The sequence below is a fragment of the Equus quagga genome, chromosome 17, assembly GCF_021613505.1.
Source record: "Equus quagga isolate Etosha38 chromosome 17, UCLA_HA_Equagga_1.0, whole genome shotgun sequence".
In the NCBI taxonomy this organism is placed as follows: Eukaryota; Metazoa; Chordata; class Mammalia; order Perissodactyla; family Equidae; genus Equus; species Equus quagga.
In genome coordinates, this window is record NC_060283.1 from 14,419,150 (window position 1) to 14,433,172 (window position 14,023).

At 38.9% G+C, this 14,023-nt stretch overlaps 1 pseudogene; it reads left to right on the forward strand.

The window, feature by feature from the left end:
• The first annotated feature begins 8,071 nt into the window (after positions 1-8,071).
• LOC124229594 (olfactory receptor 9I1-like) lies at positions 8,072-9,006 on the forward strand (annotated as a pseudogene).
• Positions 9,007-14,023: the final 5,017 nt, after the last annotated feature.

The following is a 14,023-nucleotide window of genomic DNA, read 5'->3' on the forward strand; positions in this document are numbered from 1 at the left end:
ACTCAAATAGCCAAATAAATCCTGAGGGAAAAAAACAAAGCTGGAGGTATCACAATACCTGACTTCAAAATATACTAAAAAGCTATAGTAATCAAAGCAGCATGGTACTAGTACAAAAACAGACAGACAGATCAATGAAACAGAGTAAAGCCCAGAAATAAAACTACACATCTATGGACAGTTAATCTTCAACAAAGGAGCCCAGAACATAAAATGGAGAAAGGAAAGTCTCTTCAATAAATGATGCTGGGAAAACTGGACAGCCACATGCAAAAGAATGAAAGTAGACCCTCATCTTGAACCACACACTAAAATTAACTCAAAATGGATTAAAGACTTTAATGTAAGACCTGAAACCGTAAAACTCCTAGAAGAAAATATAGGCAGTTCACTCTTTGAAATCATTCATAGCAGCATCTTTTTGAATACTATGTCTACTCAGGAATGGGAAGGAAAAGAAAAAATTTTTAAATGGGACTACATCAGGCTAAAAAAATTCTGCAAGGTAAAGGAAACCATGAACAAAATGAGAAGAGTACCCACCAGCTGAGAAAAAACATTTGCAAAGTGTGTATCTGACACTGGGTTAATTTCCAAAAATATATGAAGGACTCATACAACTCAACAACAAGAAAACAAACAACCCAGTCAAAAAATGGGCAGAGGACATGAACAGACATTTTTCAAAAGAAGATATATAGATGGCCAACAGACAGATGAAAAGATATTCAACACCACTAATTATTAGGGAAATGCAAATCAAAACCACAATGAGATATCACCTTACACCTGTCAGAATGACTATAATTAACAAGACAAAAAATAACACATGTTGGAGAGGATGGAGAGAAAAAGGAATTCTCATATCCTGCTGGTGTGAAAGCAAACTAGTACAGCCAATGTGGAAAACAGTATGGAAAGTTCTCAAAAAATTAAAAATAGAGATACCATATGATCCAGCTGTCCCACTACTGGATATTTATCCAAAAAACATGAAATTAGCAATTCCAAGAGATTTATGCACCCTTATGTTAATTGCAGCAGCATTACTCACAATAGCCAAGACATGGAAGCAACCCCAGTGCCCATCAACTGATGAATGGGTAAAGAAGACACACACACACACACACACACACACACACACACATATATATATATATACACACACAATGGAATACTACACCACCACAAAAAAGACAAAATCATGCCATTTGCAACAGCATGGATGGAGCCTGAAGTTATTATGTTAAACGAAATAAGCCAGACCAGGAAAGACAAACACCACATGATCTCTCTCAAATATGGAAGAGAAACACATAGACAAAGAGAACAGATTGGCAGTTACCAGAAAGGAAGGGGGTGAGGGGGTGGACAAAAATGTTAAAGGGGCATATATATACCGGAGAGATAAATGAGGCTTTGGTGGTGAACACAATGCAGTCTATATAGAAACAGATAATAAGGTACACTTGAAATTTCAAATGTTATAAACCACTCTGATCTCAATAAAATAAAATAAAAAATTCTATCTGGAAGAAATAGCATCTTTACATACACCAGGTACCAGATCCGCACAGCCACCTGCAGCTGCTGTGAATGTTGGCTGCTAAAGACTCACAGCCACAGCCTTCTCTGGAGCACTGCCCTCAGCCAAGGGATCCTCCTCTCCTAGAAATGCCTACAGCATCAAACCGCACCTCTTGGAGGCAGCCCACCATCAACTGATAGTCAAAATAGACTTCACAAGGCAAAACCCCTTGCCTAGAGCCAGAACCGAGTGTGTGGTATAATTCACACTCCAGAGTTTCCCTAAAAATCGAGCCAAAGCTAGATTCCAACAAAACCATGTCTTTGCTTATCTGTTTCCTGCTTCTTTCACTCCCTTTCAGGGTTTTTCTGTTATCACTCCCTCAGTGAAACACTGGCCCAAAAACCCCTTTTCAGGTCTTTTTTTAACTAACCCAACCTAAGACACATCTTTTCCCATAAGTCCAAACAAAAGTTCTAAGCTTAATTTAAATAACATCAACAACAATAAAGCACTCCAGATCCCCCCAATCTGTCACAAGGAGAAGAAGATAATAAATAGTATACTATCAGCCTCTTTCATAAGTTTCCCAAGGAATGTTTAATGGACTATTCTCCCTCCTTTTTCACTACCTTGTCCTAGTTACCACCCTACCCTCTATACCACTCCAGAAGACATTTTCAACACATTACACATACCTTTACCACACAGTTATTTCAATAGGTGTTTAATCCCAGAAAATGATAATCACAGGAAATGATAAAAAATATTGTCCAAAAATGTATTGGAAGATAGAATTCCCTGTGCTGCCAGAAGTTGTGGTCTGTGGCTGCCTCGTTTCTTTGTAATATATTTGTGCATCATCTGGCATCTACAATTGCAAAAATCACCCTGGCTAGGTTGTTACTTGCTAATTATCAAAGTTTTATTTCCAGCTTTGTTACTTTGCAGTGGATGGGGCACATGCTTCTCTTGAGACCCCTCCTGCTGAAAGAGTTGTGATCCTACAATAATGAGTAGATGAAACCCTACAGGGCAGAGAAGTGATTCTCCTGAACCAGAACACAAGTTATTAGAAGGAAGCAAAGATAAGTTCTCCAGAAACCTACAATCTAGCTGGGGAAATGAGACTAATCACTTAGGAAAAGCCACAAACAATGAAAGACAAGCGGAATTAAGCATCGCATTGTGTGGTGCTAACAAGTGGGATATGGGCTTCAGAGACCAAGAAGAAATGGCAGCTAGAATAACTAGAGAAAGTTGCCTACAAAAAGTCTGGGAATGGGTCTTTAATGAAAGTAAAGCAACAGGCTACTCCGGCTGTACATTCAAATGAAGCTTGTTTAGATCGCTCTAGCCTCATTCCCTCCTGAACCAATAATCATCCTTCCTGATGAGATTCTGAGCAGACAATGCTGCTCGGTTTCAGCCCCTGAGATGAGACTTGCCATCACATCTAAGGATGGACACAGTGTAAATAGAACTTCGCCAGGAGTCCTCAGAGTTGAATTCCAGTCCTGGCACCACCACTGACTAACTGGGACGGCAGGACACTGAGGGCTCCTGGCAAAGAGGAACCAAGTGCATTCCCTACAGAAACCGCAAGTGAGCTTTGAGACTAACAAGACTTAAGGAGTTGCTATGAAATCCCACAAGAGTTGTTTTTATCCTCTCAGATGTGTGCAGATGAGATAATGAGCCCCTGCTACAGTGTGTTCTCCCTGACAAGATGGCTTTTCCTAGGAGCTCTGGGGACTGTCCCAGGAGATGATTCATGATTCAGGGAGAACCTTTGTGCTCACTGCATCCCTCCCATAGAGCCATCCCCAAATTGTTTTAAATATCCCATTGGCTTGCCTACTAAGAAGAAACCTCAAATCTGTCAGCTACATTCATCTATTTGAGCAATCTTCGCTGCCTTCTACAAAATGCCTCGATGACCTTAGATTAGTTTAATTCCAAACCTAAGATGAATCCAACTGTATTATTCCACCAGGTGATTAAGATGTAATTGTGCCTTGGTCATGTTGAGAGGATGCTGACTCTGAAGAGATGTTCACACAAACTAGGGTAGGTGAAACTGGCAGAGAATTGGGCCATTGTCATCAGAACTTGTCGTTTAATGGACCATGTCCAGACTGAGATTTGAGCTCTTGTGTGAAATATACAATTAAGACTGGGTCTTTTTTTTTTCATTTTTTTTCCTTCTTCTGCCCAACGGCCCCCAGTACATAGTTGTATATTCTAGTTGTAGGTCCTTCTACTTGTGGCATGTGGGATGCTGCCTCAGCATGGCTTGATGAGCGGTGCTAGTTCCGCACCCAGGATGTGAACCGGCAAAACCCTGGGCCATCGAAGTGGAGCACACAAACTTAACCACCCAGCCAGGGGGCCAGCCCCAAGACTGGGTCATTTTTTTAGGAGAAGGGGAGGGTGGATCTACAAATGTAATCTCTTTGGGCTTATGTGTCACTAGGTAAATTTTAGAAAATGTAAACAGTTTCACAGGGCAGGAGCAAGGACTAGACTGTGGAGCTTAGATCAGAGACTTCATTGTAAGTTACTGTACTTCCTATAATCAAGCTGGAGGTGGGATTAATCACATGTACTAGAGCCTCAGCTTTGGAATAAGGCAAACGTCAACTAGATTCTGGACTTTTTCACTGACTAGTCATGTGACCTTGGGCAAGTTACTTAACTATTCAGAGTCTTAGTTTCTTCCAGGGCAAAATAATACCTCATCATAGGGTCATTGTGAGAATTATATGAGATAATATATGTAGAATATTTAACATCTGATCGGCACAGAGAAGATGCTCAATGAATGACTACCAGTATTAGGAAAAGCAGCACAACATAGTGGCTCAGCAGCCAATTCTGGGGTTGGGGAGACCAGAGTTATGTTCTGAACAACTTCTCTTTCTTCATATGAAACCTCAGGCAAAATACTCAATGTCTCTAAGCTTCGGTTTCCTTAACTGTAAAATGAAGATAAATATTCCTTTCTCGTAATGTTATTATCAGGTTGACATGAAATGAAAGCTTCACAGTGCTTAGCCTGCTACCTAACTCAGGGCAAGAGCTTAGTAAATGTTGAAAATATTATTTTGAAACAGCAATCCCAATAAGGTGAGCAGAGTTAACTGTGTTGAGCACATTCATTCTCCCCAGTGGACTCAACTTTCAGAAGCAAAAGAGAGAAGAGTTTGGGAGAAGGTACCAGTGTTAAAGTAAGCACAAGATTCAGGATCATCTACACCCTGAAGGGTGTCCCCTGGTAAGACTGTCTCTTTCTCCACTCCCTCCAGAAACCTCGCATTTTTCTACATTACATATTATAATCAAAGCATACTACAAGTAATAACGTCAACCCATAAGTGCCCCTAGGCCTTTTAAAATGTCTACTGGCCTTAAACCTTTGCTTTCTCTCTTGTTAACTATTCTGGGATCAGGGAGTCTGTTGCTGCCCTCTACACTGGGCCCAAAACAATCTGCTGGATCCCCAAACCCCTTCTTAAATAAGATCATACAAAACTGGGTGTCACCAACCTGGTCCTGAAATTTTTCCCTCTGGGAAATCTGGAAACTGCCTGTCTAGAAAATAAGCACACTCTACCATATTAGACAAAGATCCATTCTGAGTTTTCCAATCTCCTTATTAAGTTCCCATTTTATTATTGAGAAAATTGAGTTTCTAATCAGTTAAGCAATTTTCCCAAGAGCATACCAAAGGAGAGGTGTGGCCCAACTAAATGTGTCTTAACCCAAAATGTATGAAGAAGAAAAGACATCAACGACTGCAAAACTCCAAAACCAAACTTAATCCTCTTATCTCATGGAAGTTGAATATTTGCCTAACAGTCTTAGTGGTGCTAGGATTTTACATGTTGAGACTTGGGTCTGCTGAAAGGGTAATTCTCTTCCCCTAAAGAGGAGAGCATAATGTGGTGAAAAGAGAACAGAATTCGGAGTTAGAAAGTCCCAGGTTCAAATGTTGATTCCTTTTCTTCCTGGGTGTGTGGCAAGCTGGGCAACTTCCTTAATCTCTCTGAACCTCACTTTGACCATCCATAAAGTAGTCATGGCTATACCCTACTTGTGGGGCTGCTGGAAGGATTTGAGCAAATGTATGAGGTGGGCCTGGCATGTATGTGGCACAAACCCAGTGTGGCTGCATCTCTATCACAATGAATAGTCACTTAATTTCTAGTTGTGTTCATTGAACAATTTTGTCCCTAAATCAGAGAGAACTCCGGGACTTATTATGTGATAGACAGAAAATGGACTAAGTAAATTTCAGGATTAGATGTTGAGAAAGATGTTGAAATTACCCAAGTGTTCTCATGATTTAGAAGTACGAAGAATCTGATTATCCAAAGAACTGCAGGGAGATTTCTTTGATTCCATAAATCATAAAGATGCAGAAAAAGGCAGGTAGGCTGCAAAACAAATTCATAACAAAGAGCACAGAATGTCCCATCAAATCATTACTGTTTAGAGTCCATATCTCTACTTACTAAACTGGGTGATCCTAGACAAATTCATCTCCCAGATGTTCAAATTTCTCATTGGTAAAAAATAAGATAGGAATACTTGCTGGAAGGGCCATTTCCAGGATTAAATAAGATATAATATATGCAAAGCTTCAAAGTGTTTAGGGGAAGGGATAAGTAAAATGTGCTCTGACCATTCCAAGGAAGACCATAACAAAATAAGAAATAACAAACTAGGTTTACCTGCGTAACAAGGACAAATCATAAAAATGTAATGTGTGTGGAAAAAGAGAGAAACAAAATGGGATATATAGCACAGATCACGTATGTAAATTTTACAACACCAAAATCACTATATTATTTAAAGATACACACATTTATAAATAGATATAAAAGGGATAAACATGGAAGGATGTATACTTCACATATGTTAGAGTGAACACCTATGAGAAGCAGGGGAAGGAGTGAGGATGGAGAAAGCAGGAGGGAAAGTAATGAAATAAAATGAAGAAGGGCTTTGCCCTAATCAATAACAATGTTTTATCAGGAACTAAGGAGCATGATTAACTCAATTTTGGATTCAAGATCCCATATATTATATTAAAGTAATAAATCACTTAAAATAGAGCCTACATATTTTATATATTCTGTAATGAGTAGCTAAAGATTATGCACATTTCTAGTAATATAGACATTAGAAAAATCCTTTCAAGAGCCTCCTTGTCCCATATACCCAGACATACAAATCATGGATTGTGAGAGATGAAAGAATTTTAATGGTCTTATAATGTAGCCCCACCATTTTTCAGAACAGAAAGTAAAACCCAAGGAGGGGGAGTGAACTTTTGAAGGTTACTCAGCTAGTTAGTATCCTGTCCTAGAGATGGTAACCATGGAGCTGACCATACCTACAGGGCCTTCCAAAGAAGCTAACTCATCCCCTCTGTGCTCCTGGAGCAGGGTGGAGGGAATAATGCTGAGGCTGTGTTTTGTATGTCTCTGTCTCCCTCCCACTAGTGACCCCTACTTAGAGCTGGAGGAGGGTTCCAACCCAAATTAAAGTGGTAAAGATTAAAGTGGAGACAAAGACTTGAATTATCTTTTTTTTCATTACTGAGATATAACTGACATATAAAATTGTGTAAGTTTGATGTGTACAATGTGTTGGTTTGATGTATTTCTATACTGCAGTGTGACTACCACCATAGCTTTAGTTAACACCTCCATCAGGTCTGATAATTATCATGTCTTCTTTGTGGTGAAAATAATTAAGAACTAGTCTGTTAGTAAATTTGAAGTTTGTAATCATTATGCTGTGCACCATATCTCCAAAACTTATATCTATTAGTTCCAACTTTGTACCCTTAAACAGCATCTTTGAATACCATACTACTAGGCAATTTTTGGACCACATGCTAAATAATCATAATTATATATAACTATATAATTATAACCATATAACAAGAAAAAATATATCAGTGGGTAATATGAGGGAATAAAGATAAAGAGCAGATTCATCATCTTCCACTTCTGAAAGGTTTTCATGAGAAGAAGGGATTAAAATGCTTGTGTCTGGAAGAGGTAAAACTAAAGCCAATGAGGGAAAATAAAGAGAGAGAATCTAGATTCAAAAAGAGAATTAGCAGGTAGATATGTCCACCCATGGAGGCTCATACAACTGGACATACATGGTGGGTACGCAATTGAGGAGACTCCTGCATCCAGTGGGGATTAGAACAGATGCTGACTACATGCTTTCCTAATCTGAGAGTCTGTGTGTCCCTTATCTTCATGGAAAGTTCCAAATATAAACCAGAATTAATTTCATCAGAAACACCAGCTCATGGCTCAGCTCCAAAAAATGCAGGAGAAGAACATAGGTGCCTAAGAAGAATCAGCAAGTTACAGGATTTCTCAAAAACAAGCTCTATATAATGTGGCCCAGAAATATAAACCCAACTTATACCACAGAGAGAAAGAATCTATCCTTCAATTCTGGGATTTTTTAAATTTCATTCTCATCCTCAGATCAATAGGCCACATTGATTCCATGGCCAAGAATAATCTCACCACAATAACTGAGTTCATTCTCATGGGCTTAACTGACTAAGTTGGAGATTCCCCTCTTTGTGATGTTTCTAAGTTTCTATCTGGTCACCCTTCTGGGGAACTTGGGGATGATCTTTCGGATCCAAGTGCATGTCCAACTCCACACCCCAATGTACTTCTTCCTGGGCCACCTCTCCCTCCTAGATGCCTGCTACACCTCAGTCATCACCCCTCAGATCCTTGTCACACTGGTTGAAGGCAAGATGGTCATCTCATATGGCCAAGGTGCTGCCCAGTTCTTTTTCTTCACCATTTGTGTAGCTACTGAGTGTTTCCTGCTGGCAGTGATGGCCTATGACCTCCATGTTGCTATTAGAAACTCACTGCTGTACACTGTGGCCATGAACCCCAGAATCTGCTGGAGTTTGGTGCTGGGAGCCTATGTCTGCGGGATGTCAGGAGCCATCTTGTGTACCACATGCACCTTCACCCTCCCGTTCTGTGACAATAATCAACTTCTTTTTCTGTGATGTCCTACCTCTGCTGAGGCTAATCTGCAATGATACAAGAAACACTGAGATTGTCGTTGTCTTGATTGGAAACTTCGTGATTTTGGCCAATGCCTTGGTCATCCTGATTTCCTACCTGCTCATCATCAAGACCATTTTGAGGGTGAAGTTTTCAGGTGGCAAGGTCAAAACTTTCTCCCCTTGTACCTCTCACCTCACTGCTGTGGCCATTTTCCTTGGGACCCTCATATTCGTGTATCTGTGGAGCAGCTCAGACAAATCCCTGGAGGAAGACAAGGTTGTGTCTGTCTTCTACCCTGTGGTCATCCCCATGCTCAACCCTCTGATCTAAAGCCTGAGAAACAAGGATGTGAAGGCAACCTTCAAAAAGGTCACTGGTAGATTCCAGGGGTCCCAGAGCATGTAGATCTGAGTGAGAGGACCTCCCTTCTTGGTCCATTTTCTTTCCATATCAATATATCTAGTAGGTACCAGCACTTTATGCAACTTGTACCCACAGAGAGAAGGTAGACAGGTGCCACCAGGCACACAATAAAAACTGCAAATGTGGTAAAATTTGTCTCCAGCAATCCAATAGTACTTTCTTTTTCAATTCCTCTCCCACCTCCAGTCCATTCCTTAGCACCCAAAAGTCTCATGCTACACTCTGACATCATAATTTATAGAATGTTCAAGACACTTAACAATACCTGAAATCTATGTTTGGTTTTTATCCCCACCCCCAGTAGCATGTACATTCCATGGAAGCAAAGAACTGTCTGCCCATTTTTAGTGCTTCATGACTCACAGTAGATGCTCAATAAATATCTGTTGAAAAACAGAAAGAAGATATAAATGAAGAAGACTTTCTTTTCTGAAAATATGGTGGACTAGGATTTTCTAATTAACTTTGCCCCTGAAAAAAGTAAAAAAATAAATTAAAAAGTCAAGAGATACTAACAAATCCAAGGCTAAAATCCAAGGGAAAACCAGAACCCTAGAAACTAAGCAGTGTATTGAAGCTGTTCACCATTGAGAGCATCTCTCTATGAGGATATTTTTATTGGTCATCGTGCCATCTAGTCAATTCCAACTCCCAGCAACTCTTTGTAGAGCCGAGCAGAACCCTGCCTGGTTTTTCGTACCATCCTCTCACCTTCTGGTGGTGTATCAGACAAAGCTCCTTTGCTAGTCATATGGTTTTCATAGCCAATTTTTCCAGATGTGGGTGGCCAGGTCCTTCTTCCTAGTCTGTCTTAGTCTGGAAGCTCTGTTAAACCTGTCAACCATGGGTGACTCTGTTGGTATTTAAAATATTGGTAGCATAATTTTCAGCATCACAGCAACATGCAGCCACCACAGTATGACAGCCAACAGGCAGGTGGTGTGGTTCTCTGATCAGGAAATGAACACAGGCTGTGGCAGTGACAGTATCAGATCTTAACCACTAGGCCACCAGGGCTGGCATGAAGATATATTAGTTGTCTATTGCTGTTAACTTTACTGCTTAAAGCAGCAAACATTTATGATCATACAGTTTCTGTGGGTCAGAATCCAAACACGGGAAAGTTAGATATCTCTAACTCAGGGACTCTCAAAATCTGTAATTAAGATGTTATCCAGGGATACAGTCATCTCAAGGTTGACTGAGGAGAGATCCACTCCCAAGACCACTCACATGGCTGGTTGTTGGCAAGCTGTGGGTCTTTTCCAGTTGTTGGTCAAATATGTCATTCCTTGCTACATGGTTCTCTCCATAGGACAATTCACACCATAATGGCTGACTTTCATCAGAGCCGGTCCCCAATACAGATACTACTGTCTTTTTCAAACCTAATCTCAGAAGTAATATCCCATTACATTTTATTTACTAAAGGTGAGTCACTAAATCCACGCTATACTGAAGAGAGAATTACTGAAGTTTGTGATATCAGAAATCAGGAATCATTAGGGGTCGTCTTGGGTGTTGCCTACCACAGTCCACTCTCTGGCCCCAAATGATTCACGTTATTCAGCTATGGCTAGTTATACAGCTACACTGCTTTTCCCAGACTCCTTTGCAGCTAAGTATGGACAGATGCCTGAGATTTTATCCAGTAGAATGTTTGAATAAGTGGTGTAGACCACTTCCAAGCCATGCTCCTTCCCATTCTGCTGGCTTGAGGCAATAGAACACAGTGGCTTTGGAAACCACAAATGGAAAGTCACAGTGGCACAATATGAATTACTACTTGGAGAACTGGTCATGGATCCCCTCAGCTACTAGCTGTAGGATGCTGGGTCATCCCATCTTGGTCTTTTAAAATCCTGCCCGCATCTTCTTATTTATGTTTTATCACTGCTTTTATTTTTTTATTGTGGTAACATTAGTTTACAACATTATATAAATTTCAGATTTGCATTGTTATATTTCAATTTCTGTGTAGATTGCATCATGTTCACCACCCAAACACTAATTACAATCCATCACCATACATATGTGCCTAATCACTTCTTCACCCTCGTCCCTCCGCCCTTCACCTCTGGTAATCACCAAACTAATGTCTGTCTCTAAGTGTTGTCGTTTTTATCTTCTATTTGTGAGCGACAGCATACAGTATTTGACTTTCTCCCTCTGACTTATTTCTCTTAGCATAATACCCTCAAGTTCCATCCATGTTGTCAGAAATGGACAGATTTCATCATTTTTTATGGCTGAGTAGTATTCCATTGTGTATATATACCACATCTGCTTTATCCGTCTGTCCCTTGATGGGCACCTAGGTTGCTTCCAATCTTGGTTACTGTAAATAATGCTGCAATGGACATAGGGGTGCATAGATCTTTACGCATTCTTGTTTTCATGATTTTTGGATAAATACTCAGCAGGGGAATAGCTAGTTCATATGATAGTTCTAGGTTTAATTTTTTGAGCAATCTCCATATTGTTTTCCATGGTACCACTTTGTATTTCCACCAGCAGTGTATGAGAGCTCTCTTTTCTCCACATCCTCTCCAACTCTTGTTACTTCCTACCTTGTTAATTATAGCCATTCTGACAGGCGTGAGATATCTCATTGTAGTTTTGATTTGCATATCCCTGATAATTAATGATGCTGAACGTCATTTCCTGTGCCTGTTGATCATCTGTATATCTTCCTTGGAGAAATGCGTGCTCATATCTTTTGCCCATTTTTAAAGTAGATTGTTGGGTTTTTTATGTTGAGATGTATGAGTTCCTTATATATTTGAGATATTAACCACTTATCAGATATATGATTTGCAAATATCTTCTCCAAATTATTAGATTTTGTTTTGTTGATGGTTTCCTTTGATGTGCAGAAGATTTTAGTTTGATATAGTTCCATTTGTTTAATTTTTCTATTGTTTCCCTTGCCCAGTCAGACATGGTACTTGAAAATATGCTGCTAAGACCAATGTCAAAGAGAGTACTGCCCATGTTTTCTTCTAGATGATTCATGGTTCAAGGTCTTACATTCAAGTCTTTAAGCCATTTTGAGTTAATTTTTGTGCATAGTGTAAGATAATGGTCTCCTTTCATTCTTTTGCATGTGGCTTTCCAGTTTTCCAAACACCATATATTGAGGAGATCTTCCTTTCTGCATTGTATGTTCGTGGCTCCCTTATCAAAAATTAGTTGTGCAGGGTTACTTCTGGGCTCTCACTTCTGTTCCATTGATCTGTGTTTCTGTGTCTGTGCCAGTATCATTCTGTTTTAATTCATAAGGCTTTGTAGTATATTTTGAAATCAGAGAGCGTGATATCTCCAGCTTTGTTCTTTTTCTCAGAATTCTTTTGTCTATTTGGGGTCTTTTGTCATTCCATATAAATTTCTGGATTCTTTATTATTTTTCTCTGATAAATGTCTTTGGAACTTTGATAGGGATTGCACTGAATTGGTAGATTGCTTTAGGAAGTATGGACATTTTAACTATGTTGATTCTTCCAATCCGAGACCACAGAATATCTTTTCATTTTCTTTGTGTCTTCTTTAATTTCTTTCAACAATGTTGTATAGCTTTCAGTATGCAAGTATTTCACCTCTTTGGTTAAGTTTATTCATAGGTATTTTATACTGTTTGTTGTATTTGTAAATAGGATTGTATTCTTAATTTCTCTTTCTTCTACTTTGTTGTTAATGTAAAGAAATAAAACTGATTTTTATATGTTGATTTTGTATCCTGCAACTTTACCATATTCATTTATTATTTCTAAAAGTGTTTTGTTGGATTCTTTAGGGATTTCTGTATATAAAATCATGTCATCTGCAAATAGTGACAGTTTCACTTCTTCCTTTCCAATTTGGATCCCTTTTATTTATTTTTCTTGCCTGATTGCTCTGGCTAGGACTTCCAATGCTATGTTAAATAAGAGTGGTGAGAGTGGCCATCTTTGTCTGGTGCCTATTCTTAGAGGGATAACTTTCAGTTTTTCTCCATTGAGAATGGTATTAGCTGTGGGTTTGTCACATATGGCCTTTATTACGTTAAGGTGCTTTCCTTCTATACCTATTTTATTCAGAGTTTTTATCATAAATGGATGCTGGATCTTGTCAAATGCTTTCTCTGCATCTATTGAGATGACCATGTCATTTTTGTTCTTCATTTTGTTAATGTGGCATATCATGTTGATAGATTTTCAGATGTTGAACCATCCCTGCATCTCTGGAATAAATCCCGTTAGATCATGATGTATGATCTTTTTAATGTATTGTTGTATTCGATTTCCTGGTATTTTGTTGAGGTTTTAGTTTCAATATTCATCAGCGATATTGGGCTGTACTTTTCTTTTTTTGTGTTGTCCTTGTCTGGTTTTGGTATCAGAGTAATGTTGGCCTCATAGAAGGAGTTAGGAAGCTTCCCTTCCTCTTCAATTTTTTGGAACAGTTTGAGAAGGATATGTATTAACTCTTCTTTGAATGTTTGGTAGAATTCCCCAGGGAAGCCATCTGGTCCTGGACTTTTATTTTGGAGGAGGTTTTTGATTGCTGTTTCGATCTCCTTACTGGTGATTGGTCTATTCAAATTCTCCATTTCTTCTGGATTCAGTTTTGGAAGGTTGTATGATTCTAACAATTTATCCATTTCTTCTAGATTATCCAATTTGTTTGCTACAGCTTTTTGTAGTATTCTCTTATAATCTTTTGTATTTCTCAGGTGTCCATTGTAATTTCTCCTCTTTAATTTCTGATTTGATTTATCTGAGCCTTCTCTATTTTGTTCTTGGTGATTCTAGTTAAAGGTTTTTCCATTTTGTTTATTTTTTCAAAGAACCAGCTATTGGTTTCATTAGTTTTTTCCTTTTTTTTTTTTTTTTTTAGTCTCTGTTTCATTCATTTCTGCTCTAATTTTTATTGTTTCCTTCATTCTGCTGATTTTGGGTTTTGTGTGTTCTTCTCTTTCCAGTTAATTTAAGTGTAATGTTAGATTGTTTATTTGAGATTT